The sequence below is a fragment of the Scyliorhinus torazame genome, chromosome 6 (genome assembly GCF_047496885.1).
Source record: "Scyliorhinus torazame isolate Kashiwa2021f chromosome 6, sScyTor2.1, whole genome shotgun sequence".
NCBI classification, from domain to species: domain Eukaryota; kingdom Metazoa; phylum Chordata; class Chondrichthyes; order Carcharhiniformes; family Scyliorhinidae; genus Scyliorhinus; species Scyliorhinus torazame.
The window spans coordinates 104,399,008-104,414,743 of NC_092712.1; the positions used below are offsets into that span (position 1 = coordinate 104,399,008).

At 48.5% G+C, this 15,736-nt stretch overlaps 1 long non-coding RNA gene across 1 annotated transcript in view; it reads right to left on the bottom strand.

Moving 5' to 3' along the window:
- LOC140425729 (uncharacterized) overlaps positions 1-11,196 on the bottom strand; it is a 45,484-nt gene extending 34,288 nt beyond the window's left edge. The window contains exons 1-2 of the long non-coding RNA XR_011947955.1: positions 11,105-11,196; positions 10,573-10,756 (exon numbers count right to left, since the gene is read on the bottom strand). This is a non-coding gene — a long non-coding RNA (uncharacterized lncRNA). The remainder of the gene's footprint in view (positions 1-10,572; positions 10,757-11,104) is intronic.
- Between the last annotated feature and the right edge of the window lie 4,540 nt (positions 11,197-15,736).

Consider the following 15,736-nt stretch of genomic DNA (forward strand, 5'->3'; position numbering starts at 1 on the left):
ACATGGAGAATTGCATAGTTGGTAAAATACCAGCAATGGTACCAAATCTCTGCTGATTATGGCCTTAAATGGACTAATTAATCACCTTCGTCCTTGGAGCAGGCAACTAACCCATGTTGGGGAACTATCCCAAAATGGCTCCCCACGGTTCTCATAGCAACAGGCCTCCACCACCAACCCTATTACCACCAGGCCAAGAAAATCCTACCCAATATGTGCAGCAGGATGATACACCAATATTCCCTGCCCCACATAAGGCAGATTCAATCCTGTCTGAACCTCGAAAGGGAAAGAACCAACTGTTCCGCACAAACCTAACAGTAATAACACTTTGCAAAACATTGATAAAGTGGCTGTTTATAAAGCCGTAAAACAATGATTACAGTGCAATGGAGAGCAACAATTAATGTAAATGAACTGAAATCCACAAAATGTGTTATTTATGTGCACAATTAAAAACTGTAATTTGTACAAATTAGCGTTTGTCAAGTCTCTTAGTAGGAGCTTAATGCAAGATTCATTGGCAACCAGTGTGTTTAAGAAATGAAAGAAAAGAAGAAAAAAACTGACTTATGTCCCAGTTTGAGCAGGTGAATGGTTTAAACTTTGAGGATTTATGGAACTCGGGAAGAAGTCTAGATAGGGAATGATACTGCACCAAAAGCAAAACATATCGGAAATTGTCTTTCTACTGACAGCATGCTCACATCCATCCTCTGAACGGGCTCTGCATCGGGGGCTATTGATCTTGGACTGCTATACACAGGGCGCACACTGTACACATGTATGAGGTGTGACATGAACATAGAACATACAATGCAGAAGGAGGCCATTCGGCCCATCGAGTCTGCACCGACCCACTTAACCCCTCACTTCCACCCTATCCACTTAACCCAATAACCCCATCTAACCTTTTTGGTCACTAAGGGCAATTTATCATGGCCAATCCACCTAACCTGCATGTCTTTGGACTGTGGGAGGAAACCGGAGCACCGGGAGGAAACCCACGCAGACACGGGGAGAACGTGCAGACTCTGCACAGACAGTGACCTAGCGGAAAATCAAACCTGGGACCCTGGCGCTCTGAAGCCACAGTGCTATCCACTTGTGCTACCGTACTGCCCTATGTTATAATAGTGAATAATTTACTGTGACAGATTTCCATTCTCCCTGCCCCAGCGTCCACTCAGTGTTCTCCATTCTTCTTGATCTTCCGTGATCGAGTGCTTTGTCTAGGTGTGTCCTCAGGATGCACATTGGAGGTGGGGCAGCATGCTGCTTTCCATGCACTGTGTCCTTTGATGCCCTTGGCAGACATGCTGTGGAGGGCCTGGAGCTGGAGCTGGGGACCCCGAAAGACATACTGGTTGATGCACAATCAATTACTCGTGAGACGAGGGGAGTCATACTAATCGGCTTTAATCAGCTTGAACTGTACCCAGCAGCTCCGATACAGAAAGTGAAGGCTGCTGGGACGGCATGGGTTCTTATACCCCGCCTCTCAGGGCAGAGCTACGTACATTGGCCAATGGTAGACTCCTAGGTCTGGCCAATGGGCATCCACCTCTCAGGTACTGCAATACCTGGTATTACCACATTCACCCCCTGTTAAAAAAAGAACCCAGCAGGGTGATGGCCAGTGTTACTGTCGCCTTTGGCATGGTAGGACCAGGTATTGCAGGTACCATGATGTCGAGGGTAACAGAGAAAGTCTTTATTGTTTTATAGTGCAGCAATCAGATGATCGGGTGGCCTGGTCATCCTTCTGGAGCATCTGGGCTTCGGCGGTGATCCTGGTGTAGGCCCCGGCGGTTGTGGCTCCAGGAACAGGAACGTGGTGTTTTCCTCCCTGGCAGCTTCGTCACCCCTAGGCGGCGCTGTTGGGGCGAAAAGTGGGGAGGGGCGCCTGGAGGGGGCGTCGGTGCCTGTTCGGCGCTGAGTAGGGGCGGCGGCAGTACTGACCCTCCGGTCAGGTGCTGCGGGGAGGGTGGGGGCAATGGTGCAGGTGCGCGTGGGGCTCCGGCGGGCGCCAGGTCCCGAAGGGAGACCGTGTCTTGGCGGCCGTCAGGGAATGCTACGTAGGCGTACTGGGGTTTGGCATGCAGCAGGTGGACCCTCGCGACCAACGGGTCCGACTTATGCGCCCTCACATGTTTCCGCATCAGGACGGGTCCGGGTGTCGCTAGCCAAGTTGGGAGTGAGGTCCCGGAGGAGGAAGACAAGGAGACGTTCGTGAGGTGTCTGGTTTGTGGTAGTACAGAGCAGCGACCGAATGGAGTGAAGGGCCACTGGGAGGACTTCTTGCCAGAGGGAGACTGGGAGATTCCTGGACCGAAGGGCCAGCAGGACGGTCTTCCAGACCGTTCCGTTCTCCCTCTCTACCTGCCCGTTTCCCCGGGGGTTGTAACTGGTCGGCCTGCTGGAGGCGATGCCTTTGCTGAGCAGGAATTGACATAGTTCGTCGCTCATGAAGGAGGACCCCCTATCACTGTGTATGTACGCGGGGAAACCGAACAGTGTAAAGATACCCTGGAGGGCCTTGATGACGGTGGTTGTGGTCATGTCTGGGCAGGGGATGGTGAATGGGAACCGGGAGTATTCGTCAATCACGTTAAGGAAATACGTGTTGCGGTCGGTGGAGGGGAGGGGGCCTTTGAAATCAATGCTGAGGCTTTCAAAGGGACGGGAAGCCTTTATCAGGTGCGCCCTCTCTGGCCGGTAGAAGTGCGGTTTGCACTCCGCGCAGATTTGGCAGTCCCTAGTGACTGTCCTGACCTCCTCGATGGAGTAGGGCAGGTTGCGGGTCTTAACGAAATGAAAGAAACGAGTGACCCCATGGTGGCAGAGGTCCTCGTGGAGGGATCGGAGGCGGTCCACTTGTGCTGTGGCACAAGTGCCGTGGGACAGGGCATCAGGAGGCTCATTTAGCTTCCCCGGATGGTTCAAGATCTCGTAACTGAAGGTGGAGAGTTCTATCCTCCACCGCAAAATCTTGTCGTTCTTAATCTTGCCCCGCTGTGCATTGTCGAACATGAACGCCACCGACCATTGGTCCGTGAGGAGAGTGAATCTCCTGCCGGCCAGGTAATGCCTCCAGTGTCGCACAGCTTCTACTATGGCCTGGGCCTCCTTTTCGACCGAGGAGTGGCGAATTTCGGAAGCATGGAGAGTGCGGGAGAAGAAAGCCACAGACCTGCCCGCTTGGTTGAGGGTGGCCACCAGAGCTACGTCGGACGCATCGCTCTCGACCTGGAAGGGGAAGGACACGTCGATGGCGCGCATCGTGGCTTTTGCGATGTCCGCTTTGATGTGGCAGAAGGCCTGGCGGGCCTCCGTCGACAGGGGGAAGGTTGCGGTCTGGATCAGGGGTCGAGCCTTGTCTGCGTAATTAGGGACCCATTGTGCATAATAGTTAAAGAAGCCGAGGCAGCGCTTTAAGGCCTTGGGGCAGTGAGGGAGGGTGAATTCCATGAGGGGGCGCATGCGTTCAGGGTCGGGGTCTATGACTCCATTTCGCACTACGTAGCCTAGGATGGCTAGACGGTCGGTGCTAAACACACATTTCTCCTTATTGTAGGTCAGATTAAGGAGGTTGGTGTCATGGTCCTGCTGGTCATGGCCGCAGATGGTGACGTTATCAAGATACGGGAACGTTGCACGTAAGACGTACCGGTCAACCATTCGATCCATCTCACGCTGGAAGACCGAGACCCCGATCGTGACACCAAAGGGAACCCTTAAAAAGTGATAGAGCCGCCCATCTGCTTCGAAGGCAGTGTACTGCCGGTCACCATTACGGAGGGGTAGCTGGTGGTAGGCAGACATGAGATCCACTGTGGAGAAGACCTTGTATTGCGCGATCCTGTTTACCAGGTCGGCTATACGGGGGAGTGGGTACGCGTCCAGCTGCATAAACCTGTTGATGGTCTGACTGTAGTCTATGACCATCCTATGTTTCTCCCCGGTCTTTACCACCACTACTTGAGCCCTCCAGGGGCTGTTTCTTGCTTCGATGACCCCTTCCTTCAGCAGCCTTTGGACCTCGGACTTGATGAAGGTCCGATCTTGGGCACTGTACCGTCTGCTCCTGGTGGCGACGGGTTTGCAATCCTGGGTGAGGTTCGCAAACAGGGAAGGCAGTTCGATCTTAAGGGTCGCGAGGCCGCAGACAGTAAGGGGGAGAATAGGGCCGCCAAATTTAAAAGTCAGGCTTTTCAGATGGCACTGGAAATCCAGCCCAAGGAGAGTGGCTGCGCAGAGGTGCGGCAGAACGTACAGGCGGAAATTGTGGAATTCCCTGCCTTGGACAGTGAAGTTCGCTAGGCAGAACCCCTTTATCTCCACTACGTGTGACCTTGGAGGCCAGGGAGATTTGTTGGTTTACGGGATGGGTGACAAGGGAACAGCGCCTTACCGTGTCGGGGTGGACGAAGCTTTCCATGCTTAAAAATACCAGCGGAGATGTCTGCGTGGAGACTGAGCTGAAGGCACTCCGGCTTGATGCGGAGGTCCATCCTTTCAGAAGTAATATCTGATTAAATTGATGCACAATCAATTACTCGTGAGACGAGGGGAGTCATACTAATCGGTTTTAATCAGCTAGAACTGTACCCAGCAGCTTCGATACAGAAAGTTAAAGGCTGCTGGGACAGCATGGGTTCTTATACCCCGCCTCTCAGGGCGGAGCTACATATGTTGGCCAATGATAGACTCCTAGGTCTGACCAATGGGCATCCACCTCTCAGGTACTGCAATACCTGGTATTACTACACTGGTGTCACTGACATCACCATACCTGCTCTACCCACTGCCCTTGAGGTGCAACAATGTCAGGAGGGGGGATTTGGAAGAAGGGGAGACTGCTATAGTTCCTTGGTGGCAGGCTTCCTCCTCCCTGACCATGTCCGTAGGGCCCCGGGGCACCATGGAATGGAGGGGCAACTGAAGTGAGCTCCAGAAGCCTCTGAGACACCTGGCACTGCCGGTGCTGGAGGCTCCCCATTGGCTACACCATAGTGTCAATGCCATCAGTGATTGTCCTCAATGACTCGGCCATGCTCTGCAGTGCCTCAGCAATGTCCACCTGCATCTGGAATACGCCCCTCAGTGACTGGGACATGATGTTGAGGCCCTCAGCCATAGTCATCACAGACTGAGCCATGCCTTGGACATCACCACTCAAGACACGGATGTTGTGCTCCAGGTTTTCCACTGAAGTCGGCACTCTAGCAGTGTTGGCCTCAGTGCCACGCATTGCCAGCACCATATCCTGCCCCTGAAGCCTTTGGGGCTCCTCCAATCAGCCTTGCAGTCAGCCTTGCATTCGCTGGAATGTCGCTGACACCCCTTCCTGAATCTCACGGCTCTGTCCTATCATCCGCATCAGCTCTGGAGGAACCTTGTCCAAAGGCTTAGCACCTGGCTAGGACCCAGCTGTGTCCTGTGATTCAGCAGACCTCCCACTGCTGTCTCCCTTGAATGTCCCTGACTCCACCTGATATACATCAGCAACTGTGTGGTGCTCACCAGGTCTGTGTAAGCCTGTCCACCCACCAAAGTGTTGTCTCTGTGCTGGTGGAAGGTGGGGGTGATAGTCTCACCAATGGTCTCCTCAGAGCTCTCCAAGATGTTGTCTTGGGTGGCAGGTGTGAGTACAACCCCGGATGGCCCACCTTATCAGATAGTGATTCTGCGACATGTGGACAGTGAGAGGATAGGATACTTTGTCTGACATGAACACTTCACTTGAGACAGGTCATCTGGGTGAAGGGGCAATGGACCCTCACCTCTCAGGCACAGGCCAACCTCGCTGTCAGTGACTGCTCTTTCTTGGGGCAACCCCACAATTTCCAGGGCCCGTTCCTCATAGTGGGTGAGGACTCGGATCACTGGGATTCCTCCCACCGCCTTGTCCCTTTTCCGTTTATTGTGGGCTCTCTTCTCCTGCGGGAACAAAGAGAGGGCATTGTGAACCGCACGCTTGATGGATCAGGGGGTTCTATAGCAGGTCATATTGTGGGCATTACATCTGGACATAAAGGTGTTGTGCTGGTAGGTGCAAAAAGGGTGCTGAGGAAAAAGCTAGAAGATTGGGTGTGAGTTGTCAAACAGTCGATTGGGGGGGGAGGGCGAGGGGGGGAATTTGAGGAGTGGCAGGCAGAACTGATGCCAGGAGAGAGGTGGTACCTTACCCTTGTAGCTCGATGGAGGTCATTGGTCTTCTTCTGACATTGAACAGCAGTTCTCCTCGTCATGCTGCTTGCACAGACAGCTGTTGCCACTGCCTCTCAGGAAGTGTTTCTCACCCTTCTGCTGGTCCTCCAACCTCCTTGGGGGAACAGGGTCCCCCACCATTCATCCACAGCATCGAGAAGCCTGGTCAGGTTGGCATCCCCAAAGCGAGGAGCAAGTCTGCGTGCTGCCATGTTTGTGTGTTGACTGGGAGTGAGTCGTGAGGGAACATTTAAAAGCAGCTCCCCCTTGTCAACGGTGAGCAGCTAAAGCGCGAGTCAGGCAAATCAGACAGCGAGGGAGCCAGTAATGTCGATAATCTCGGCGAGGCCCATTTTCGACACTAAGTGCCGGTGAATACGGGCCAAGGTATTGGACTTTAACTTTGGTCTGCTGAATCACGTCCTTGGACATAGGTCACCTAGACATATGGGGAAAGGAGACAGCATTGAAGATAATGTACAGGAAGATTTATCCTGCATATACAAAGGAAAACAAGGAATGAAGCGAAAGGAACATAGTGGCAGATCCAAAATACAACTTGTCAACAGTCAAGTAATGCTACCAATCTCTGAAACATTACGAACATTAACAGCAGAAAACAAATTGCAATTCAGAATATAATTATTACCCAAGCTTTATATTTTGAAATTTGTAGTGTTATATATTTAAATATGGATGCCTGGTAATTTCTTCAGGATTCTTGTCTATGCTATTTTCCTGGGGGTTCCACCCACCTCCAACTGAAGTTTCAGCAGAATATTAGGGTAATCGTATTGAAAGTCTGACTTTTCCTGAGGATGTTCATTTTTACTGCCTCCAATTGAGTAATCATACACATTGGTTAGTTCTTCAATCTCACTATTGACCAGCTTCTAGCAACTGCACAGACCTTAGCTCCTCATAACAATTGACCTTTCAGTTCCTTCCACTCTGTTTAATTGCACAATTGCACAGTTAAACTTCATTAACAACAGAAATTTGGAAATAGTTTATGTTGGCAGTAAAATTGTAGCCATCTGGGATGGCCACTTCCAACTAAGCACAGAGCAACTCGCAAAGACTGATGGGTAAAATGGACAAGCCAAGAGTCAGGCAGGTTCTGAGCCTGAAATGCATATTTGTCAGCAAAGTCCAGACAGTATCGAAACCCCGTCCCATTAGCATGTTAATCAGGCCGATTAGCAGGTGATGGCCCATCTCCCCCAACACAAAGGACTGGTACTCCAGCTATCGGGACAGTCCCAGACATTTCGGCGCCACGCTCTGTCCAAGGGAAACACAAACAACGGGGTCAATGACCGCTTGAGACACGCCCAGTCATCCAGATCCCCGCCCACTTATTGGCTAAGGAATCGAACGGAGTGATCAGGGATCACCCAATTAGTGAGGCCCAAATCGAAGGACCGCCCAAAAGAGTGCGAAAGCCCCCAAGTATAAAGGAAGAGTTCGCCATATGCTCGCTCTCTTTTGGCCTTGGTACCCCGGTCACGGCCATCGCCAACTGCAGCAACACCAGAAGCAAGTTCGCGTTCAATGCCCACTACCAGACGGATGAGCCCAGCCGAGCAGCAGTTACCACTTCGAACCCAAGAGATCCAGAATTGAACAGCGGCCACTGTTTCCTGACCTAAGCCGGGTGCCCGAAGTTAAGTACAGGTTGTCTTAGTCGATAGGTGTAGTTGAACTAGTAATGTTTATGTTGCATGACTGATTGTATGTAAATAAAGTACCCTTGACCTTGAACTAACTAACTGGTGTTTGGCTCTTTGATCGATAGCCGGTTGAAACTTGTGGTGTCATTCGATACCTGGCGACTCTAAGCATTTGGACATAGACAATATAGAAAGAAGGCAAATTCACTGATTGCCCTAATTGGGACAGAGCCAGAGTAAAGAGCATAGTAAAGAGAAATCGGCAACAAAATATAATACCTTATGTTGGCAGTAAAATATAAGAGGACATAGCTGCGTGTTTAGGAAGGAGGAAGGATGTGAGATAGATTATATTAAATATCCTATTAATCCTCTAAGCAGGTGATTCGGGTCTCAAATCCCACTCCAGTAGTACTTTCATGATAAATATTAAAAATCTTATAATATATTACCAATTACCTTTAAAAAACTTTAAATTAGGAGATCTTTAAAGGAAGTAAAACTTGCATTTAATATATATCTTTCACATCCTCAGAACATCCCAAAGTTAGTAACAATCAATTGATTATTTCTGAAGTGCACTCACTGCTGAACGAAGCAAGAAATGGCAAATAGTTTGTACACAGCAAGATCCCATAAACAGCAAACCAGTGAATGAGTGTATCATTTGTTTTTTACAGTCGGTGCAGGGAGGAATGTTGGTCAGAACATCAGAAGATTGTCCTGCTGTTCTCCAAACAGTGCCATCAATGTTTTTTTCATTTGTTCATGGCCAGCATTTATTGCTGATCCTGGAGGGCATTTAAAAGTTAGCCACATTGCTGTGCATCTGGAGTCACATGTAGGCCATACCAGGTAAGGACGACAGATTTACTTCCCTAAAGAGCATTAGAAAACAAGATGGATTTTTACAACAATCGACAATGGTTTTATGGTCGTCATTGGACTTTTTTATAAATTTCAAACTCCACCATCTGCCTTGGCGGAATTCGAACCTGGGTCCCCAGAAATCCTCTGGATTATAGTCAGGCGACAATAACACTATGCCACTACCTCTCCTTAATCTTTTGCATTAACCTTTAACTTCCTATTAGAAACACAGCACCTGAGACAGTGTAGAACTACCTCAGGAAGCACTGAAATGTTAGTGAGATTCTGTAGTTGGACCCACAACATTCTCACTCAGAGCCAAGAATGCTAAGAACTGAAGGCGGGATTCTCCGAAATGGAGGCAGAGTGTCTGCGCCGTTGTGAAGACCGTCGCATTTCACGACGGTGCAAAACAGGCGCGGGCACTACCGATTCTGGCCCCCACAGGGGTTCACGTCGCTCCAGCCTCCCTTCCCGGCATGAACTGGGCGCCGCGCCAACCCTCACATGCGCAGTGGCGCTGCGCCAACCCGCACATACGCAGTGGTGCTGCGCCAACACAAACATACGCAGTGACACCGCGTCAACATGCGCAGGCACAGTGGCACCACGCCAACCCGCGCATGTTCAGTGGCGTTGCCCCAACCCGCACATACGCAGTGGCGCTGCGCCAACACAAACATACGCAGTGACGCCGCGTCAACATGCGCAGGCACAGTGGCACCGCGCCAACCCTCACATGCGCAGTGGCGCTGCGCCAACCCGCACATACGCAGTGGCGCTGCGCCAACACAAACATACGCAGTGACGCCGCGTCAACATGCGCAGGCACAGTGGCACCACGCCAACCCGCGCATGTGCAGTGGCGTCGCGCCAACCCGCGCATGTGTGGGGGACTTCCTCAGCGCGCCGGCCCCGCACAACATGGCGTGGGGGTCCAGGGGCCGGCCGCGTAACAAAACAGGGCCAGGGCTGGAGAGGCCAGCCCACAGATCGGTGGGCCCCGATCGCGGGCCAGACCCCATTGAATACCCCCCCCCCCGGTGAAGGAGCCCCCCTCCCCCCCCCACAGGCCAACCCCCGACCCTGCGCGCAGAGTTCCCGCCGGCTGCGAGCAGGTGTGGACGGCGGCAGCGGGACTCTGCCGTTTCCGCGCGGCCGCTCGGCCCATCAAGACCGGAGAATCGGCGGCCCCGCCGCAGAACGCGCCGGCACAAATGGCGGCGATTCTCCGCTCCTCGGAGAATCGCGTGCCAGCGTCAGGGCGGTGTGGCGCGATTGCGGCGATTCTCCGGCCCGGCGTGGGGCTCGGAGAATCCCGCCCTGAATCTTCCAAACCTGCAATCTTTATCACTTAGCAGGGTGAGAGCAGCAGGTGGCACCACTCCTGCAAGCTTCTCCCCAACTGGCCTTGCACCATCCTGACCTGGAAACATATCGCCATTCCTTCACTGTCGCTGCCTCAAAGTCCTGGAGCTGGCTCCCTAACAGCACTGTGGGTGTACCTACATTACAAGGACTGAAACGGTTCATCACCACCTTCAAAAGGCCTGTTAGGATGGACAATAAATGCTGACCATACCAACAATCAGACATAAGATGAATTAATTTATTTATACATGTTAAAAATGTTATTTTTTAATTCAAGTGTGACAATCAAGGACTAAATGCAAGCCAAGGGAATAAAATAATTATATGCTGTTCTTCAAAAATTGGATGTACAAAATCCTGCAAGAGGAGGGCAGATACTCAGTTTAACACGAAGACATGCTGAGCCTGATTTTTTTGAAGTCAAGTTAGCTCCAAGATTTCATACCTGGCAATAAGAACTAGACTTTATTTTCTATGGCAGGCTCAGAAATCCAATACTTTAGTTCACTGGAGTACAATGGATCTTCCTGGCTGAGGATACCTGATTAATGAGCTTAGTGAAGTAATGAAAACTGTAAGATAGATTTTCATTGGTGGTTGGAATTCTTCCCACTCTGCTCTTGGTAAGCCTTGAAAACAATGACAGAATATAATCATAGAATCATAGAATCCCGACAGTGCAGAAGGAGGCCATTTGGCCCATCAAATCTACATCAACCCTCTGAAAGATCACTCCACCCAGACCCACTCCCCCATCCTATCTCCGCAACCTAACATGCACGTCTTTGGACTGTGAGAGGAAACCGGAGCACCCGGAGGAAACCCACGCAGACAATGGGAGAACGTGCAAACTCAACACAGACAGTTACCCAAGGTCGGAATCGAACCTGGGTCCCTGGCACTGTGAGGCAGTAGTGCTAACCACTGTGCCACCATGGATAATATCAGTTTGATAAATACTGTAAAGAAAACATTACCGTGTTCTGGGCTGGTAAGCCTCAAGAGGGTCGTGTGCATTATCTCTTGTCTAGCTGCCTATACCAAAGCATTAGACCCAGTAATTTCTTCTCCAGAGATTTGAATGTCCAAGCAACTTCATCACAATTCTCCAAATGTTTTGTGATGATATAATTGCAACTGTCTTGAGTGAGAGTTCTGAAGACAATGGCTTCAGAATCCAGATGGGGTCAAGCAAGGTTGTGTGATAGCCCCCATTCTCTTTACAATCTACTTGGCACCAGAAATGGCTATTCACCATAAAGATCAACGGCCCTCTGGTATCAACAGTAAATACCATCTAGAAAGAAAACTCTTCAACCTCAGTCATCACCAAGCCAAAACTAAACTATCATCGATAGTTTTGCAGATTTGCAAATCACTCTTGATCTTTTCAATTCTGTAGACAAGAAACTCTTACTGTCCTTGAATGTTGGCAATATAATTCATTTATTTTATTCTTTCATGGGATGGATAGGCGGTGACAGTTGTCCTGGTCACGATTACTTAAACTAACTTCTTTATTTATTGAATATAATTTCACCAGCTTCTTGAAGCCAGTTCCACAGGCATTCAGGCATAACTCCTACAAAATCAACTTTGATGGACTGGACACAGTATTCACAGCTGGGGTTTCACAGTTCTGGTCACTACATTGCAGGAAGGACATAATTGCTTTGGAGAGAGTGCAGATGAGATTTACAAGATTGTTGCCAGTGATTGAAAATTGCAGAGGTGAGGACAGATTTGCTGGCTAGGGTTGTTTTCCTTAGAACAGTGGGGGATAAGAGATGACCTAATTGAGATATACAAAATTATGAGGGAGCTAAATAACTTAGACAGGAAAGATCTTGTCCCCTAGCTAAGGGGTCAGTTACCATGGGGCATAGGTTCAAGGTGATTGGTAGAAGGATTAGAGGGGACATGAGGAAAACGCATTTCACCCAGAGGATAGTAGGCGCCTGGAATTCACTGCCGTTGGTGGTTGTAGCTGAAATCCAACATTGCAGAAGGAGTCTGCAGCAACCCTCCAAAAGAGCACTCCACCCACCCAATCCTGGTAAGCCTACGCATTGATCATGGCCAATCCACCTAACCTGCACATCTTTGGGAACTAAGGGGCAAATTATCTTGGCCAATCCACCTAACCTGTGCATCTTTGGACTGTAGGAGGAAATGGAGAACTCAGAGGAAACCCACACAGACATAGGGAGCAATGTGCAAACTCCACACAGTCACCCGAGGTTGGCATCGAATCTGAGACCCTGGCACTGTGAGGTAGTAGTGCGACCCACTGTGCCACCATGCCAAGCTCAACTCATTTAATGTTCAACTCATTTAAAAGGAACTTGGATCTGCATCGGAAGTGCTGTAACCTGCAAGACCGAGTGCTGGAAAGTGGGTTAAAATGTACTGTATATTCAGTGTAATTCCACGTAATATATATGAGTTAGAGAAAGAGAAAATTGAAAGATAAAATGAAAATAAGTCAGGAGTTATAATTTTATGAGGCAAAATGAAAATGAAGATTAGGGGAGTTTGAGCTATATATTTTCTTTACTATGTGGAGAAGCGTGCTTTAACAAATCAACAACTTAGGGTACATATAACAGTTATACATAAATGCACAGCTCATAATCTAGTCTCTTTACTGTCCCTGTTCCAATGGCACTGTTTTGTTTCCGACACTAAACAGAAATTGCAGAAGATTGGAGATAGAGAAGTGAGTGAAAATGAGAAGAAAGGGCTGAACATAAGCTATCAGGAAAGATGTCTACTAGTGTCTAAAAATAAATTCATACCCGAATGTAAGTTCACAGTGAAGAGTGAAAAGTTCAAAGACGCAGACAGATTTTGTGACCTGGGAGATATGTTAAAATTGGACGGAACGGTGCAGCCAAGAAATAAAACAAAGAGTTGTAGCGGCCAAAGATGTGTTTCAAAAAAAGAAAAAGATTATGATCAACTCATAATTAACCATGAAAACAAAGCTGAGAACCCTGGAACACCGCAACAATTTGACATATGGGGCGGAATTTACTGGCTGCTCGCGCCGGCGGGATATTACGGTCCCACTGATGGTGCATGGGTGTCCCGACGGCGAGGGGTGCAGTAAACTGGAAATCCCATTGACAACAGCAGGAACAGAAAATCCTGCTGGCGGGCCGCCTCCGATGCCGCAAACACGCGGTGGGTTGCCCGGTAAATCCCGCCCATAGAAGCATATGTTATACGATCAATGAAGAAATGCAGAGAAGAAATTAAGCTAGGGAATTGTGTTTTTTGAGGCGAATAAGGAAGATATTTTGGACAAGCCAAACTACCAATGAAGAAGTGCTGGTAACATCTGCTGACCAATGGGCATGTAATAAGACATTGTGGCTTTGAAAGTTTGATGCTGGTGGGAAAGATCGGTGCTCAAAGAGACCAAGGTAGGTAGACAACGATCCTTCTAAAGAGCCTTGCAAACTGGATGAGTGTGCCACCAACAAAGATGATTCATATCTCTAGACTAAGATTAACATGGTGGTCCAAGGATGTTAATACCATTCAGGAACAATTTGCAGCTTTCCTAGCCTTTTACCATTAGCAGAGTAGCCTCCTGCCACATTAGAAGATTCTTGGCTCAATAGAGGAGGTCTCTCTTTCATAGAATCATAGAAATTACAGTGCAGAAGGAGGCCATTCAGCCCATCGAGTCTGAACCGGCCCTTACAAAGAGCACCCTACAGAACCCCACGTAAGCCCGTAACCCAATAACCCCCACTTAACATTTTTGGGGCAATTTAGCATGGCCAATCCACCTAACCCGCACATCTTTGGACTGTGGGAGGAAACCGGAGCACCCGCAGGAAACCCACACAGACATGGGGAGAACGTGCAAACTCCGCACAGACAGTGACCCTGCCGGGAATCGAACCTGCGACCCTGGAGCTGTGAAGCAACTGTGCTAACCACTATGCTACCATTTCTGCAGGCGAATGAGAACCAAAGGCTCTATATCCCAATAATTGGGCTGGAGGCAACAAATACTGCACCTGTGGGCCTGATGTCTCTTCTGGAGGCATTTCCCCTCTGTTAAAAGGGGCCTATCAGGTTCCAACCTTGTAATTTTTTGTTAGGACTCACTTCCAATGACACCTCCAGACTGAAGCATCTTTGTGGTCCCCTATCTGCCTCACCAGTGCCGACTTTTCTACAATGCTGATCTTGCTACCAGCAATTGAGAGCTTCAGGCTCCAATTTGGTCCCAGTGTCAGGATTGCAAAGCCCACAGGAAAGCCCCACCCTTACTGTTATGATTCACAACATGACAACACCAAGCAATTAACAATGGTGTTTCTGATGAGCCGGTTAACTTCAAACTCCTCCACAGGTCGTAGCACGAAAGCAGAGGCTAAACCTTCCAATCATGTCAGGGCCCAAATTTATAAAAAGTGTCATAGATTTTAGCAAACCTGTCTTGTCCGCGTAGCTTTAATTTAAAAAAAGATTCTCACATGATTGTCCATTTTATAGGTTTAAAATCTGACTGGAACAAGCAAGCAAAAAGGCTACTGTGTGGACACAAATCTAAATTGTAATTGCCTATTAATATAGGTCATTTTTAATTAAACTCTGAAAGTTTTGTGCTTTTAGATTGGAGTTGGAGAAGTGTTGAAATTTCTCCAAAAGTTCTGCTTTGGTACAAGACGTTAGGTTGGCTGGTAGGAGGAAAGGTAAAACCTTGACTATAGTTCAGTCAACAATCTATTAAATTAAAAAAGACTGGCCCTCTTGCAGTTCTGTCCTCACTTGTAAGTGACAAACTGTTCGAAAGAGGTTTTATGGCAGGAGCAATACATTTTCCACAAGGCAGTGAAATCTTCAGAGTGTCTATGTCTGGTGAATGCCCAAAATATGAAAGCAATTTTCAGGAGCCCACAGCTTAATCCCATCACTTTTTTTTTCCCTGGCACAATATTCTGGATCACGATTCACAGTGACTGATAATAATGCATGATGGCTGGGAGAATGGATGAGTGAGCACATTGAGTTATTACTCTCTGAGCCTACAGTAACTTCTCCAACAATATTTGCATTTTTCTGAGAGCAGATTGAATGCTAACAGGACTGTAATGCATTCATCACTCTGGCAGTTACACTTGCCTTTTCTATTAAACGAAGAGATCCAAATCTCTGATATGTTTTCTTCTCCGTCCGGCTGGAATCTAAAACCTTGCATTTGAAATTATCAGACTGCTTAATGAAGGCCCATTTACAAGACAACACCAAATGGCTGATATGTCACCAAACAAAACCTCCGACAATGGTGTTTCATCACGTTCAATCTCAAACCCCTCCACAACATTAATAACATGAGAACAGAGGCTAAACCTACCTATCTGTCGATTAGCACTCATGTCAGGACCCAGCTTTACAAAATGGGTTTAGTGTTGCTGCCCTCAATCAGTGTCCTCTCATTTACTTTCATTAATTTCCCCATTTTTCAAACTAAAGATAATAAATGGGCAGTGTAGACGCTTAATGCGCTATTTAAATAAAACGGCTGTACTATTTCTCTCTAAATTGAAATTATTTGTCATGAAATTATGACTGTTCAGACAACTTCA